At 39.7% G+C, this 11,302-nt stretch overlaps 1 long non-coding RNA gene across 1 annotated transcript in view; it reads left to right on the top strand.

Annotated features, from left to right (window-relative positions):
- Positions 1-429: 429 nt before the first annotated feature.
- The window catches only part of LOC141584408 (uncharacterized), a 92,247-nt gene continuing 81,374 nt past the window's right edge, over positions 430-11,302 (top strand). The window contains exon 1 of the long non-coding RNA XR_012517460.1: positions 430-596. This is a non-coding gene — a long non-coding RNA (uncharacterized LOC141584408). The remainder of the gene's footprint in view (positions 597-11,302) is intronic.

The following is an 11,302-nucleotide window of genomic DNA, read 5'->3' as shown; positions in this document are numbered from 1 at the left end:
TCAAGTTACGAGAATGGAAGATTGTTTTTGTAATGCAACTTAATTCACAAAAAAGAGTCAAAGAATGTTTTTCGTTTAATAAGGGATTGACTTAAATTCTTATTTGTCTGATAGATGTTTTGCCTGTCTTTATCTCATTCTTAAAACCTCATGAATTTAAATCTCCTGCTGTCTCCACCATGGAAAACCAGATGGAACTGAACCTGGTCCAAAGGCCTGAGGACAGAGGCGTGGCGGGAGGCCAGAGAAAGGTCTAAGAGATTGAAGAGACTGAGGAGTTAGGAGTGAAAGTGTGAGGACAGGGGCGTGGGGGTGGGGTCAAGGGGAGAGAAGGGAAGAGGAGGAGCAAGACGCCAGCTGGGGGCGGATTTCACATCTACCAGTGGACAGAATCTGTGCGGAAGCGGAAGTGGAAGCGGAAGCGGAAGGGCCAGGAACGTGAGGACGCCCACCTCCTGAGGAGTGAGCTAGACACGTTTCCCCAGATGTCCCCGCATGGCTGAGCAGTCCAGAGAGGAGGCCAGGCAGTGCAGAGGCAAGCAAGACATTTTCAAAGACACGCGGCAGGCAGTTGTGGAATTGCTAGTGTGGCCAAGGTAAATATTACTCACAGGCTTCTTTTTACCTAAAAAGGGCCATTTAGAGTTTCTGTGTTTCAAATTTATTTTATTTTTCTTTATTGATGTTTAAAAAGCAACGTAATTGGCCTTAAGTCTTTAGGTTCAATTTGCAAACTTTCTCATCTTATTTCTAAAACTAGTAAATGTTACGTAAAACAGGACGGGTTTTGCCGGGAACCTGGATTAGTGTTTCATCTACTCAAGTTACACGAAGTAAATTCTCCTTAAAACAACCAATCTCGTTTTAAAACTTAGTTAATTAAATTCCCTTAATTTTAAACTTCGTTTATAAATCAAAGTACCCTGTCTCATACGCCTGAGTGGGTAAACGTATGAGCTTAACAAGCAAAATCTTTCCAAGTTCTGAACAAATCTTTAAAGTTAAATAAATTAAAATGACAAATATAACAAGTTTTAAATTCTTTTAAGCATGCCAGTACTGATTACAAACTTACTGGTATGCATTTCGACAAGAATGAAAAATTACAAGAATCAGTTGCATGTTTAAAATCGGAATCAAGAAGCTGATTTCTCAGATTTCATTTCGAGACTTCTTACTCATTCGGTGTGGTCAGGGTGGGGGCTGAGGGCGGGGCGGGCGGCAGCACAGGGACACCTGCAGCTCATTAGGAACATGGCCTCTCCGGTCCCACGCGGAACTGCTAACTCAGAATCCATGGCACATATTTCCTTCGGTTTTTGAGCTGACACAGGTGCCAGGATCATATGGTTTATTGATTCATCCATTTTTCCTTCTCTTTCTTCCGTGTTAGTAGCATACAACAACCCAGAAAGCAAATCCTATCGATCTTGTATTAAAGTTTTCTAACTAGAAGATGCAGAAATACTGTGGTTTAAAAAGAACCGAGTGGTGCCGGTGAAAGATAGGTCTGATCAATTTTAAGAACCATACTGGGCATAAAAGGAAGAGAAGGAACTTTTTAAAAATGGACCCCCTTGCTGAGTGGAAGTTATTGCCTGAATCAGCTGCACACAATATAAATTCCTGGCAGGAGTTTCTCTGTGATTCAGGTATCAAAGTCTTCTAGAAAGTGGGATGGGCACTGTGGCAAGTGGGTATAGCCACGTTTCTTGAACTGAAAAGGAGAAAAAGGGAATGTCACATAAAAAATACCTGGCCAAAATGAGCAAGAGCTAGCTTACCCTGAGCCTAGATGAGTCAGTGTGTGGTGCTCATCTGGAAAGAGGAATAAGATCAAGTAGGCATAAAACTCTCGCGTAAGGGGTCTTACCGTATGCAGTTGGGGCTAGCCTGCTGGCATAGTAGTGACATTGGAAAGCAAAGCCCTGCCATGATGCCTCCATCAATAATGGAAACATGGAGACAAGGACCTCCAAAAGCAGGGTATGCTAGAGAGGCAGGGCCCCTACGGGGGCTTGCAAAGGGGGAGAAAGGTGACAGAATCAGAACAGACCATGTCGGAGGTTTCACAATACCTGGAGAAGTACAGAATTTGGGCCTGGGCACAGTTTCTTATTTCTGTGATCCTGGCACTCTGGGGCCAAGGTGGGAGAATCACTTGAGCCAGGAGTTTGAGATCAGCCTAGGCAACACGGAAAAACCCCATCTCTACCCAAAAAAAAAAACAAAAAAAAAAACCCAAAAACAATTAGCCGGTGTGATGGTGCACACCTGTAGTTCCAGCTACTTGGGTGAGGGAGGTGGGAGGATCACTTGAGCCCAGGGGTTTGGGATCAGCCTAAGCAACACAGAAAGACTTCATCCCTACCAACAAAATGGAAAAAAACGAGTCGGGTAGTGCACACCTGTAGTCCCAGCTATTTGGGTGATCGAGGTGGGAGGATTGCTTCAGCCCAGGAGGTTGAGACTGCAGCACACCTTGCTTGTGCCACAGCACTCCAGCCTCGGCAAAAAAAAGTAAGACCCTGTCTCAAAAAAAAAACCCAAAAATTTAGGAGCTGGAGTCTGAATAAACAGAGCACTGTTCCCGGGTGCCGTGCAAGGCTGCCTCCACAGAGGCATTCCTGTGCTTAGCTTGGTTCCAAGGCAGCTATGCAGTGTAAGAAGCAGGGATGCAGCCGGGCGTGGTGGCTCAAGCCTGTCATCCCAGCACTTTGGGAGGCCGAGGTGGGTGGATCACAAGGTTGAGAGATCGAGACTATCCTGGTCAACATGGTGAAACCCCATCTCCACTAAAAATACAAAAAATTAGCTGGGCATGGTGGCGCGGGCCTGTAATCCCAGGTACTCAGGAGGCTGAGGCAGGAGAATTGCCTGAACCCAGGAGGCGGAGGTTGCGGTGAGCCGAGATCGTGCCATTGCACTCCAGCCTGGGTAACAACAGCGAAACTCCATCTCAAACAAAACAAAACAAAACAAAACAAAACAAAACAAAACAAAACAAAACAAAAGAAGCAGGGATGCTCCATCTGGGCACGGGAAAGCCTGAAGTTTCCTAGGCCTTCTGGGGTAGAGTAAGATGAATCCAGTGGTGCAGTGGTGTGAGGGACTGCTTTCTTATAGAAAGAAGGTGTCCAAGAACTTTGGGAAGTCAAATGCAGGTGCCCATCCACTTTTTGCACCAGCTGTTGCAGTTTAGGACAAGAGTTACAAATTCAAAAAAAAAAAAAAAAAAAATCATTGAGTCGTATTGGACAAAGTCCAAAAAACTAACAGCACCAAAGCAAACCACAATTCTGTTCATCTTCTGTTCATATTGTGCTGCTGAAATGGATGCCACACCCAAAGCTGTTTTAAGTTTGGACCCAAAAGAATTCCTTATAAATAAAATCCATATTTGCCTGGCACCCTGTAAGTCCTGGAGGCAGAACTTCACATTCACCCCAGTATCATTTAAACTTCTCTTTTATAACTGATAACTCCTAGAAGTCCAGTGGCTCAAATTTCCCCTGGAGGTTTTTGTCACGGAATTACTAAATTAAAATAATTTTATGTAGGAATAAATTTAAATGAAACATGTTTTCATTCAAAGTCCAGAGGGAAATTAGAGATGTGGTGTCCCTACAGTGTCTAGTAGCCAATGTCATCTTTTTCTGTTTGTGCTGGACTGGCCAGATTTATCAGAACCTGTTTGAAACCAAGGTCATGTCTGTAACGGACAAATTAGTTTTAAATTTCAACAATCGATATGCTTTTGAAAATCACTGCAAGGACAAACTAATACATTTGAGAATACAGAAGTGAGTTCCTTTTAATTTGATAATAAGATATCTGGAATAACAATGAAGAGTTTAGCCAATTAATCCATTTCCTACAGAATGCTAAATATGTAACTAGCTTAAAGCAAACATATCAGTTGACTTAAATATTATTGTTCCTGAATGCAAAATAGTTTTCAGGTACCAAAAAAAAAAAAAAAAAAAAAAAAAGAGAAAGAAAAGTACTGGCTAAAAAGGGGTCATCCCTATTAATTTGTTTCCCAATTAATTGGAGTATCAGTGCAGTCTCTTGCCAATAAACAGTGTCATTACGTTTTTCTCATGAGGGTTAATTAATGGTAACAACCAGTGATTGAGATTAGAAAGGAGAAGGCAAGCACAAAGTTCTTTCGTGAGCTGGAACATGTTGCCTCTATATATTTGTAGGCTTCAAAATCGAAAAATAATTTACCATTAGAATTACAGTACAGTGGGCTATGACATATAATGTCTTTTTCTTTGACTTAAAAATTTTCTAGCACCAAAGATGGATTTATTCTCAGGCGGCTTGTGTGGTACACCAGTGGACCTGTAACTGAAGCAGTTACTCTGCTCAGGGGAGAATTAGTGCTACCTATTAATTTATGGTTTAGAGAATGTTTTGGCGATAAAGCTGAAAAATTAATTTCAGATTGGTCTCAAAGGGGTTGCTTTTAATAGTTCTACTAATTCACTTTGGGGGATCCCTATTAAAGTTTATGAAAATAGCAAAGACTCACTAGCCCATCTCTAATCTAGATTTTTTTTAAAACGGACCTCATCCTTCTAATTAGAGTTGTTAGAACCCACTTTAATTTAACCAGTAATAATTCACATTTATATGGTACTTCAGTTTACAAAGTGCTTTTTCATTATCTATTAAATTTTGAAATCATCACACTAATGAAGTAGTGTATTTGTTTCTTACTGCAACAACAAATTACAACAAACTTAGTGGCCTCAAACAACACAAATTGATTTCATCATGTTGTCAGAAGTCCAAAATAGGTCTCATGGGCTAAAATCAAGGTGTCGGCAGGTGTCCCTTCCTTCTGGAGGCCCTAGGGGAGAATCTGTGTCCCTGCCTCTTCCAGCTTCTAGAGGCCACCTGCATTCCTTAGCTCAGGGTCCCTTCCACCTTCACAGCCGGGCAGCAGTACAGTCAGCTGTTTCTCAGGCTGCATCACTCTGACTGTTTCTATTCTTGTATCCCCACCCTCCCTCTTTTACCTACAGAACCCAAGGAATTACAATGCCCATTCTCCCAGGCAATCTGGGATCATCTTCCCGTATCAAGATTTCTAATTTAATGACATCTGAAAAGTCCCTTTTACCATGTGATCTAACATAGTTACAGGTTCCAGATTCGAAGTCATAGACATCTTTGAGGCCATGATGGTACCTAGCCCAAGTAGCAATATTTTCAATGTTTTTATTATTAGTGATGGGGATAGTAAGAATAATTATTTTACAGATGAGGCAAACAAGATCAAAAGAGGCCTAGTTACTCAATTACAGTCACTCTGTTAAGAGCACACAATACTGTAATTTAAAATCAGTGTTCGGATGTTCATCTGCTTGTTCAACTCCATCATGATGTTAGTCCAAAAGAAAAGTTCCTATAAGGCATTTGTATTGAAGTGTGAATGATACATCCAGTAATTATCTTAGGTCATTTCCAAAAATGTTGCTTCAGGGCTTATGGTCAATAATGTCCACCATATTTTTGATTAATTAACATTAGTGATAATTGTAGTTGTGGCAGCTCTGATAATGTACATATTTCCAGATTCCCCTAAAAAAGCAAAAAAGGTTTATGTTCCCATAGCATAATGTAAACTGCCTAAATTTTGTGTTTTCACATATTATTACAACTATGTAAACATCAAGAAAGTCAAATGAAATAATCCATAGGCCACACCTAAAACAGGAAAAGACCTATTAAGTGGCAAAAAAGGAATTTGGCATTCATTCCCAAGTTTAGGGTTTTTAAATAAGCTCTTTTATTAGCACCATGAGTAAAGAAAAAGTGCAGCTGACATTTTAAAGTACAACTGAAGTCAACATATTTGCTCCGTGTGTTATTTGGAAAGGATGCCAAGAAGATGGTTTGGTTAGGGTTCAGATCAGCTTTGGGATTTGACAAATACTAGCCTTAAATGTAAACAGTTAATGAGTTAGGTGAGCACATACATTTACCAAAGCAGGCCAGAGAAACCCATGCCTCACCTTTATTTGTTTTAATCTTTGTTATGATGGAGGAGACTTCAGGACAGGATTTCACAAAAAGAAGTATTAGACACAAACGCTGATTCCTCAGCGAAGATCCCAGAATTGGTTCTTCAGCAGAATATGGTAAATTTATCAATATAACAATTCAGACCAGAAGAGACAGGAACCAGATTTCCTGAAAGAGCAAGTACTCTTTTGTGTTCTGAGATATATCAGTTGAACAGAAGCTGTTGATGCTTAAAATTTTAGCATAAGCATTTATATATGTTTTATTGTAGACAGTTCCTGTACCATACTTAAATGTTTGGCAGTCCGAGAAAAAAGTAACCATGATAAAAATCCACATTCCATGTTATTCATGGAATTGTTGAAGCAACGATGTATTTTTGGATTGGGAAAGATAAAATTTAGAAGATGGTTTCTACTACTAGAAGGAAGATTCTTTGGATTATTTTCCATACATTTAGCTCCATAAGATAAAACTAGAACAATTTTAGGGATAGCTGATTAAAGACCCATTGAATATTTGTTGTAGTAATTTGAGCTACCCTGAATTAGAATAAACAACTTCATAAAGTAGTAAGTTGCCATTCCTGTGAAATCCACACAGAGGATGGATGATGGTGATCATGGACTTTGTATGTTAGGGGAAAGAGAAAAACGGAGAAAGGTAATACAGCAGATAAGAGTAGGGACCTGTGACTTTGGGCAAGTTGCTAAATTATTCTGTCCTTGAATATTCTTATCAAGGTAAATGGAAGGAAAAATGGTTCTACCTCGAGGCTGTTGTTAGGTTTAAATAAGTTCAGAAAAAGGTTTACTACTACGTTTGGCACGTAATAAGTGCTTAATAAATAGAAGGCATACGTGAAACTAACACCATGCTAATTAAAAAATCTAGTAAAGAACAGCACAACTCAACTGTTGTACAGTAAAGGAAGCTTTGTGACATACCTTTTCTCATTTTAATTAGGATTTCATTTTTTCTATTATACTTTAAGTTCTGGGGTCCATGTGCAGAATGTGCAGGTTTGTTACATGGGTATACACATGCTATGGTGGTTTGCTGCACCTATCAACACGTCATACACATTAGGTATTTCTCCTAATGGTGTAATTCCCCTAGAGCCCCACCCCTTGATAGGCCCCGGTGTGTGATGTTCCCTTCCCTGTGTCCATGTGTTCTCACTGTTCAACACCCACTTATGAGCGAGAACATTCAGTGTTTGGTTTCCTGTTGTGTCAGTTTGCTGAGAATGATGGTTTCCAGCTTCATTTATGTCCCTGCAAAGGACACGAACTCATCCTTTTTTGTGGCTGCATAGTATTCCATGGTGTATATGTGCCACATTTTCTTTATCCAGTGTATCACTGATGGGTATTTGGGTTGGTTCCGAGTCTTGCTATTGTGAAGAGTGCTGCAGTAAACATATGTATGCAGGTGTCTTTATAGTAGAATGATTTATAATCCTTTGGGAATATACCCTGTAATGGGATTGCTGGGTCAAATGGTATTTCTAGTTCTAGGTCGTTGAGGAATTGCCACACTGTCTTCCACAATGGTTGAACTAATTTAAACTCCCACCAACAGTATAAAAACCTTCCTGTTTCTCCACATCCTCTCCAGCATCTGTTGTTTCCTTTTTATTTTTATTACACTTAAAGTTCTGGGGTATGTGTGCAGAACATGCGGGTTTGCTACATAGGTATATACGTGCCATGGTGGTTTGCTGCATCTATCACCCTGTCATCTACAATAGGTATTTCTCCTAATGCTATTGTTCCCCTAGGCGCCCACCCCCTGCTATCCCTTCCCTATCCCTTCAACCCCCAACAGGCCCCAGTGTGTGATGTTCCCCTCCCTGTGTCCATGTGTTCTCATTTTTCAGCACCCACTTATGAGTGAGAACATGCGGTGTTTGCTTTTCTGTTCTTGTGTCAGTTTGCTGAGAATGATGGTTTTCAGCTTCATCCATGTCCCTGCGAAGGACAGGAACTCATCCTTTTTTATGGCTGCATAGTATTCCATGGTGTATATGTGCCACGTTTTCTTTATCCAGCCTATCTTTGATGGGCATTTGGGTTGGTTCCATGTCTTTGCTATTGTGAACAGTGCTGCAGTAAACGTATGTGTGCATGTATCTTTATAATAGAATGATTCATAATCCTTTGGATATATACCCAGTAATGGGATTGCTGGGTCAAATGGCATTTCTAGTTCTAGATCCTTGAGGAATCACCACGCTGTCTTCCACAATGGTTGAACTAATTTACACTCCCACCAACAGTGTAAAAATATTCCTATTTCTCCACATCCTCTCCGAGATCTGTTATATCTTGAATTTTTAATGATCACCATTCTAACTGGCGTGAGATGGCATCTCAGTGTGGTTTTGGTTTACATTTCTCTAATGACCAGAGATGATGAGCTTTTTTTTCATATGTTTGTTGGCTGCATAAATGTCTTCTTTTGAGAAGTGGCTGTTCATATCTTTTGCCCACTTTTTGATGGGGTTGTTTGTTTTTTTCTTGTAACTTTAAGTTTGTTGTAGATTCTGGATATTAGCCCGTTCTCACATAGGTAGATTGCGGAGATTTTTCCCCATTTTGATAGTTCCCGTTTCACTTGAATGATAGTTTCTTTTGCTGTGCAGAAGCTCTTTAGTTTAATTAGATCCCAATTGTCTATTTTGGCTTTCGTTGCCATTGCTTTTGGTGTTTTAGTCATGAAGTCCTTGCCCATGCCTGTGTCCTGAATGGTAATGCCTAGGTTTTCTTCTAGGGTTTTTATGGTGTTAGGTCCTATGTTTAAATCTTTAATCCATCTGGAGTTCATTTTTGTATAAGGTGTAAGGAAGAGATCCAATATCAGCTTTCTGCATATGTCTAGCCAGTTTTCCAAACACCATTTATTAAATAGGAAATCCTTTCCCCATTGCTTGTTTTTGTCCAGTTTGGCAAAGATCATATGGTTGTAGGTGTGTGGCGTTACTTCTGAGGCCTCTGTTCTGGTCTAGCGGTCTATATTTCTGTTTTGGTACCAGTACCATGCTGTTCTGAATACTACAGCCTTGTAGTATAGTTTGAAGTCAGGTAGCATGATGCCTCCAGCTTTGTTCTTTTTGCTTAGGATTGTCTTGGCCAGGCATCCCCAGACTTTTTACATAGGGGGCCAGTTCACTGTCCCTCAGACCGTTGGAGGGCCGGCACATACTGTGCTCTTCTTACTGACCACCAATGAAAGAGGTGCCCCTTCCTGAAGTGCGGCGGGGGGCACTGTAGTTTGGGGACGCCTGGTCTTGGCTATGCAGGCTCTTATATGTTTTTATATGAAATTTAAGGTGTTTTTATCCAATTCTGTGAAGAAAGTCAGTGGTAGCTTGATAGGGATAGCATGGAATCTATAAATTACTTTGTGCAGTATGACCATTTATATGATATTTATTCTTTCTAATCATGAGCAGGGAATGTTTTTCATTCTGTTGGTGTCCTCTCATTTCCTTGAGCACTGGATTGTAGTTTTCCTTGAAGAGGTCCTTCACATCCTTTGTAAGTTGTATTCCTAGTTATTTTATTCTCTTTATGGCATTGTGAATGGGAGTTCACTCAGGATTTGGCTCTCTGTTTGTCTGTTATTGGTGTATAGGAATGCTTGTGATTTTTGCACATTGTTTTTGTATCCTGAGACATTGCTGAAGTTGCTTATCAGCTTAAGGAGGTTTTGGGCTGAGATGATAGGGTCTTCTAATTAGACAATCATGTCATCTGCAAATAGAGACAATTTGACTTACTCTTTTTCTAACTGGATACCCTTTATTTCTTTTTCTTGCCTCATTGCCTTGGCCAGAACGTCCAATACTATGTTTAATAGGAGTGGTGAGAGAAAGCATCCTTGTCTTGTGCCAGATTTCAAAGAGAATGCTTCCAGTTTTTGCGCATTCAGTATGATACTGGCTGTGGGTTTGTCATGAATAGCTCTTATTATTTTGAGCTACATTTTATTAATACCTAGTTTATTGAGAGTTTTTAGCAGGCAGTGCTGTTGAATTTTGTTGAAGGCCTTCTCTGCATCTATAGAGATAATAATGTAGTTTTTTCTGTTTATGTGACGGGTTATGTTTATTGATTTGCATATGTTGAACCAGCCTTAAATCCCAGGGATGAAGCCAACTTGATTGTGATGGATAAACTTTTTGATGTTCTATTGGATTCGGTTTGCCATCTTTTACTGATGATTTTCATATTAATGTTCATCATGGATATTGGCTTGAAGTATTCTTTTTTAGTTGTGTCTCTGCCAGGTTTTGGTATCAGGATAATGTTGATCTCATAAAATAAGTTAGGGAGGATTCCCTCTTTTGTATTATTTGGAATAGTTTCAGAAGGAATGGTACCAATCTACCAGCTCCTCTTTGTACCTCTGGTAGAATTTGACTGTGAACCTGTCTGGTCCTGGACATTTTTGGTTGGTAGGCTATTAATTGCTGCCTCAATTTCAGACCTTGTTATTGGTCTGTTCAGTGATTCGACTTCTAACTGGTTTAATCTTGGGAGGGTGTAAATGTCCAGGAATTTATCCATTTTTTCTAGATTTTCTGATTTATTTGCGTAGAGGTATTTATAGTATTTTCTGGTGGTAATTTGTATATCCGTGGGATTGGTGGCGATATCGCCTTCATCATTTTATACTGCATCTATTTGATTCTTCTTTCTTTTCTTCTTTATTAGTCTAGCTAGCAGTCTATCTATTTTGTTGATCTCTTCAAAAAACCAGCTCCTAGGTTCATTTATTTTTTGAAGGATTTGTGTGTGTGTGTGTGTGTGTGTGTGTGTGTGTCTGTCTGTCTGTCTCTATCTCTTTCGATTCTGCTGTGATCTCAGTTATTTCTTGTCTTCTGCTAGCTTTTGAATTTGTTTGATCTTGAGTGTCTACTTTTTTAAATTGTGACATTAGGGTGTCAATTTTAGTTCTTACCTTTTGAGTTTGTTTGATCTTGTTCGTCTAGTTCTTTTAATTGTGACATTAAGGTGTCAATTTTAGGTCTTCATTTCTCTTGTGGGCATTTAGTGCTATGAATTTCCCTCTAAACACTGCTTTAAATGTGTCCCAGAAATTCTGGTACATGGTGTCTTTGTTCTCATTGATTTCAAAGAACATTTTTATTTCTCCCTTCATTTCATTATTTTTCCAGTAGTCATTCAGGAGTAGGTTGTTCAGTTTCCATGTAGTTCTGTGGTTTTGAGTGAGGTTCTTAATCCTGGATCTTGAC

Source organism: Saimiri boliviensis, chromosome 4 (assembly GCF_048565385.1).
Source record: "Saimiri boliviensis isolate mSaiBol1 chromosome 4, mSaiBol1.pri, whole genome shotgun sequence".
In the NCBI taxonomy this organism is placed as follows: domain Eukaryota; kingdom Metazoa; phylum Chordata; class Mammalia; order Primates; family Cebidae; genus Saimiri; species Saimiri boliviensis.
This window is presented reverse-complemented; position numbering and strand designations above follow the sequence as displayed.